This window comes from Schistocerca cancellata, chromosome 7 (assembly GCF_023864275.1).
Source record: "Schistocerca cancellata isolate TAMUIC-IGC-003103 chromosome 7, iqSchCanc2.1, whole genome shotgun sequence".
NCBI classification, from domain to species: domain Eukaryota; kingdom Metazoa; phylum Arthropoda; class Insecta; order Orthoptera; family Acrididae; genus Schistocerca; species Schistocerca cancellata.
The window spans coordinates 128,832,187-128,838,186 of NC_064632.1; positions in this window are offsets into that span (position 1 = coordinate 128,832,187).

The window sequence follows — 6,000 nt, forward strand, 5'->3', positions numbered from 1 at the left end:
TTATTCGTTACACTTCTGGGAAACAGACTTTATGGAAATTTGCATTTTTTAAACAACGCAGAATTTAAAACACAGCAAAATTTGCAGTTTAATTTTATTGTATGTACAAAACTTGCAGTTTGTTTTTATTATTTACGTACTACTAAAATAACAGCACATAGTTACCTCTCTGATTACTCACACATTATCATCAGAGAGATATTACAGATTCGCAACATAACTGTATGGAAAAACACGTTTCAGTTGCAACAAATTGTATTTGGAATCAGCTTTGAGTTTACTATTCATCGTTTCAGCCTTAGAGCGATTATTCCACCCCATAATTCTATCAAGGGAGAAATTTCGCCAAATTTTTAGTCTAAAAATCAAGAAGAGCGTAATTACCCTGTTATTCTTCTGAAGCCCTGAATAAAATTGTAATTGCTTTCAGTCTGTATATATTTCACGCAGACCCTCCTACAGTTCTCCAAATAAATCGGAACACCACGCTGTTGACACAGATAACTCGTTTTCCATTTCAGACGAGAACAACAAAAGGCTGACGCTTTTCGTTGTTCAGAAAATTGTTTCTTTATTTGAGGCTCATATCTGCAAAAGTTTTCTCCGAGACTTTCAGATATCTGTTGCAATCCAGGCAGCTGCAAGACAATGTTGACTTTGCTTGTTCTTACTTTATTTAGCGACTTCTGTTTTCTCCACCGAAAACATCTTTATGTTCTTACCTAAGAAGTGCGCTTTTCATTGTTATCGCGTGTCACATCCTCATAACTTTCAGTTTCCTTCTCCGAATTAGTATTGTGATCATTAATTACTCGAATTCAGGGTCAGTATTACCATCATCAAAGTCTTCATCTGAGAATTCCCTGAGGCGTTCTTGAACACTCACATCTATCTCGCATAGAAAACGTTTTTGTTGAAAGTTTCCGTTTCTCCTTGGTGAGGAAAGCTAGACCATCTATGCAACGTTTTATGTTAGCAACGTTTTCTGCTGCTAACAGAAAACGTTGCATAGATGGTCCAGCTTTCCTCACCAGGAAGAAACGGTAACTTTCAACAAAAACACGACACGCAAACACTATGGTAGTCCGTGAGACCTCTCAAGGCCCAAAAGTAAGAAACAAATTGCAACAACAGTGCCAGATTTCTGGCATGTGGAGCTTACCATCCAATAGGAAGCCACACAAAGAGTCCTGTTCACCTAACAGGTGTGTGTGAAGTATCACCACTGAAGATTAAGGACTCTCATGGATATGATGGAGTGCCTAGCAGAATATTGAAGTACTGTGCTGTACATGTTAGCCCTGTATTTAGCCATATTTGTAATTTTACCTTTAGGAATGGTCAGTTTCCTGAACGATTAAATTACTCAGTAGTAAAGCAGCTTTATAAAAGGGGAGAAAGACATAATGTAAACAATTTTAGACCTATTTATATGCCATCAGTGTTTGATAAAGTTACTGAAAAGGCTATGTATGAAAGGATAATTGATAATTTTATATCACATAATTTGCTATTAAACGTACAGTTCGGCTTTAGAAGTCATTTGACAACCGAAAATGCTATATTCTCTTTTCTCTGTGAGGTACTGGGTGGGTTAAACAAAATATTTGGAATACTAGGCATATTTTTTTATTCAACTAAGGTGTTTCATTGTGTTAACCACAAAATATTGCTCCAGGAGTTGGACCATTACAGAATACGGGGCGTAGTTCACAATTGGGTCACCTCTTACTTTAGCAAAAGACTGCAAAAGGTCATTATTCACAATGTTGAAAATGGCTGTGATGTGGGTTCTGAGTGGGGTATGGTCAAGTGGGGGTTACCCCAGGGATCAGTGCTGGGGCCACTTCTGTTCCTTATATAAATGACATGCTCTCTAGTATTACTGGTAACTCTAAAATATTGCTGTTTGCTGATGACACTAGCTTGGTAGTAAAGGATGTTGTGTGCAACATTGGTTCAGTTTCAAATAGTGCAGTTCATGACCTACATTCATGGCTTCTAGAAAATAAACTAATGCTAAATCATGGTAAGACTCAGTTTTTACAGTTTCTAACACAATTCAACAAAAACTGACGTTTTAATTTCACAGAATGGGCATATGATTAGTGAAACTGAACGGTTCAGATTCCTAGGTGTTCAGATAGATAGCAAACTGTCGTGGAAAGGCCACATTCAGGAACGTGTTCAAACAGTTAATGCTGCCATTTTTACTATTCGAATGGTATCTGAAGTGAGTGATCGTCAACACAAAAATTAGTCTACTTTGCTTATTTTCATTTGCTTATATCATATGGTATTATGTTCTGGGATAGCTCTTCCCAATCTAAAAGGATATTTTTGGGACAGAAATGGGTAATAAGTGGTGTAAGTCCACGAACCTCTTGTCAATCCCTGTCCACGATTTTGCGTAATATATGCCTTAATGTCATTTCCTGTTATCAATATTAGCTTATTCCCAAGAATAAGCAACTTTCTCTTAGTTAATACTTGACAGGAATCAAACCTGCATTGGGATCGGACCTCCTTAACTCTTGTACAGAAAGGTGTGCAGTATACTGTTGGATCCATTTCCAATAAGCTACCAGGCGAATTCAAAAATCTTAGTAATCCACGCGCCTTCAAATCGAAACTGAAGAGTTTCCTCATGGGTCACTCCTATTCTGTCGAAGAGTCTCTTGAAAAAGTAAGGTGATTCTTATTGTGTTGTTGATTGCGTTTACTTAAACTTATGGATTAACTTTTTTCGGGTTCATAAACATTTCATTTTTATCTGTTCTTACTATTATGCTGTAATTTCATGTACTGACACTTTCCATGACCTTTGTTGATTTGTTCCTCAATTTGGTCATACGTAACTTGACGTGCAAAAAATTAAAAAATAAATAAAATCATAAGACAAAAAACTGTAGCGGCCTGAGGGACCACTCTTAACACTTAAAGAGTTAACATTGCAATTGGAATAAAAATGTGAATACCATATTTTCGTACCATAAAAAACTTTCTGGGGGAAGATTAACGACAGTACCATTCTGCTGTTTCTTTTATCTCAATGAAATCAGAGTTACATCAGTTAATTATAATCCATATTTTCGTATCGTAAAACACTTTCTGGGGGAAGATTAACGATAGTATCATTCTGTTGTTACTTTTACTGAGTATTCTAATCACAAGACAATTGATTTAGACCTTCTTTTGATGAAATACTAATCATTCATTACCTATGCTACACCACTGACCAGGTAGGACTGAACGGACTGCGTCAGGATTATATTAATCTGCGATAGTAATATGACAATAAAATGGCCTTTTTTTAGTCCTCAGGTTTCTGACTGGTTTGGTGCGGCCCGCAACGAATTCCTCTCTGGTGTCAACCTCTCCATGTCAAAGTAGCACTTGCAACCTACGTCCTCAATTATTAACAGGTGTCCTACCACCTTGTCTCTTCTACTCGTCAGTGTTTCTCATACATACCTTTCCTCGCTGATTCTGCGGAGTACTTCCCCATTGCATACCTCATCGGTCCACTTAATTTTCAACATTCTTCAGTAGCGCCACATCTCAAATGGCTTCGATTCCTTTTCCAAGTCCACGTCTCACTATCGTACAATGCTATGCTCCAAACGTATACTCTCAGAAGTTTCTTCCTCAAATTGAGACCTATGTTTGATATTAATAGACTTCGCTCTTTCTTTTTGCCAGTACTAGTCTGCTGTTTAAGACCTCCTTGCTCCGTCCGCCATAGGTTAATTTCCTGCCTAAGTAGCAGAACTCCTTAACTTCATTTACGTCGTGATTACCAGTTCTGATGTTTAGTTTCTCGCTGGTCTCATTTTTGCTACTTCTCGTTACTTTAGTCTTTCTTCGATTTACTCTCAGTCCATATTCCGTACTCATTAGGCTGTTCATTCCACTCTGCGGATCCTGTAATTCTTTTTCGCTTTGACCGAGGAGCAATATCATCAGCGTATCTTATCACTGATATCATTTCAATATTAATTCCACCCTTGAACCCTTTTTTAATTTCCATCATTGTGTCATCATGTATAGACTGACTTACATCCCCGTCTTACACCCTTTTTAAACCGAGCATTCCGTTCTTTGTCTTACGCTCTTATTGTTCCCTCTTGGCTCTTGTGCATATTGTATATTTCCCGTCTTTCCCTATAGCCCACTCCTGTTTGTTCTCAGAGTTTCGAACATCTTTCACCATTTAACTTTGTAGTATCGTAACATAAAAGTACAATATCAGTGAGTTGCTAGTGTCACAGCACTGGCACTTTAAGTAGTCATTGTTCTATCATTACAAAAGAATTCATCGACGAGTAGGCCTACGACAAATACTCTTCTAGGCCACTCAACAGTTTTATTTTAAATAGCTCCAATGGTAAGACCTGAACATTGTTACTACAATAAACATTGTCATATCCACCACTGGACAAGTGTCTTCAGTCTTGGTCAGTCGATATTCGGTCTCTTCAGTCCGAGTGTGTCAGTACTGAATTTGATGACTGTTATGATTCAGCTCAACATGACTGAGTCACTTGAACACTTACTGTATGTAAACATTCGTACCTTCGACTTTCTTTCCTAGCAGTAGCACACTGCTACATCCTGCAGTTTGTCCGCGCCTACTGTGCAAACCACTGTGAAGTGCAAGGCAAAGGGTACGTCCCTTGGTGCCAGTTATCAGGACTTTATACCTTTCCATTCACATATGGAGTGCGGCAGAAATGATTGCTTAAAAGATTTTGTGCGCGCTGGAATCAGTCTAATATTGCCTGTGCGACCTATATGTGAGCAATACGCAGGAGAATGTAGTATATTCCTAGATTCATCACAAAAAAGTAGTCTTTCACAGAATAGCTTACGTCTGTCTGAACGCGTCCGCTAGTTCAGTTCTTTTAGCATCTTCGTGACTCTGTCCAATGGATCAGACAAATCTGTGTACTGTGACCACTTGTACTGCCCTTGTTTGTATCCGTTCAGTGTCCACTCTTAGTCCTATTTGGTACAGGTTTCTCGCACGTGGGAAATATTTATTTTACCCTAGTATTCTACCAGTCAACCACAACCTGCCACCTGTTTATCCATGACTTGAGTCTAGGTAATCGCTCCATTTCATATCTCTACAAATTTTGCTGCCAGGTATTTATATGAGTTGAACGTTTCTGTGACTCATTGTAAACATAGGATAAAATTTTTTCCTTGTGTGAAATGCACAGCTGTACACATATGAATATTTAAAGTGACTAACGAATATGTGCAACACTTTGAAGTTATCAAGATCTGACTGAATATTTGTGCATCTTTTTTTCAGAGAGCACTTCACTATAGATAACTGCATCGTCTGCGTAAAGTCTGAGGCTACTATTAATATTTTATACGAGGTCATCAGTACACAACAAGAACAGCAAAAGTTCCAACACACTTCTTTGGGACACACCAGAAGTTACTTCTTCACCCATCTAAGGTAACGTGCTCTGCCCTCCCCACCAAGATATCCTCAGTCCAGTCACAAAACTTGTTCGACACTCCATATGATGGTATTTTCGGTAATGAGCGTACGTTTCGTACTGAGACAAATGCCTTTCGGAAATCAATAAACACTGCTTCTATAGGATTGCCTTGATCCACGGCTTTCAGGATGTCATGTAAGAAAAGACCGAATTAGGTTTCACATCTTCGATATTTTCGAAATCTGTTTTGTTTAGCATGGAGGAGGCGATTTTGTTCGAGACACCTCATTACATTTCAGCTCAGTGGCAAAGATATTGCAAGGTAGTTTTGCAGATCACTTCTGCTACCCTTCTTGTGAAAACTTGTGCCCTGTGCTTTCTTCCAAGCACTAACCACAGTTTTTTGTTCGGGGGATCTTCTGTATGTTATGCTTAGAAGAGGGCAAATTAGTTACAGAATGTGACAGAAATTCCACCAGCCCCTGAAGCTCGGTTGCATTTTAATATTTTCAGCTGTTTCTCGACGCCGCTGACCCTAATA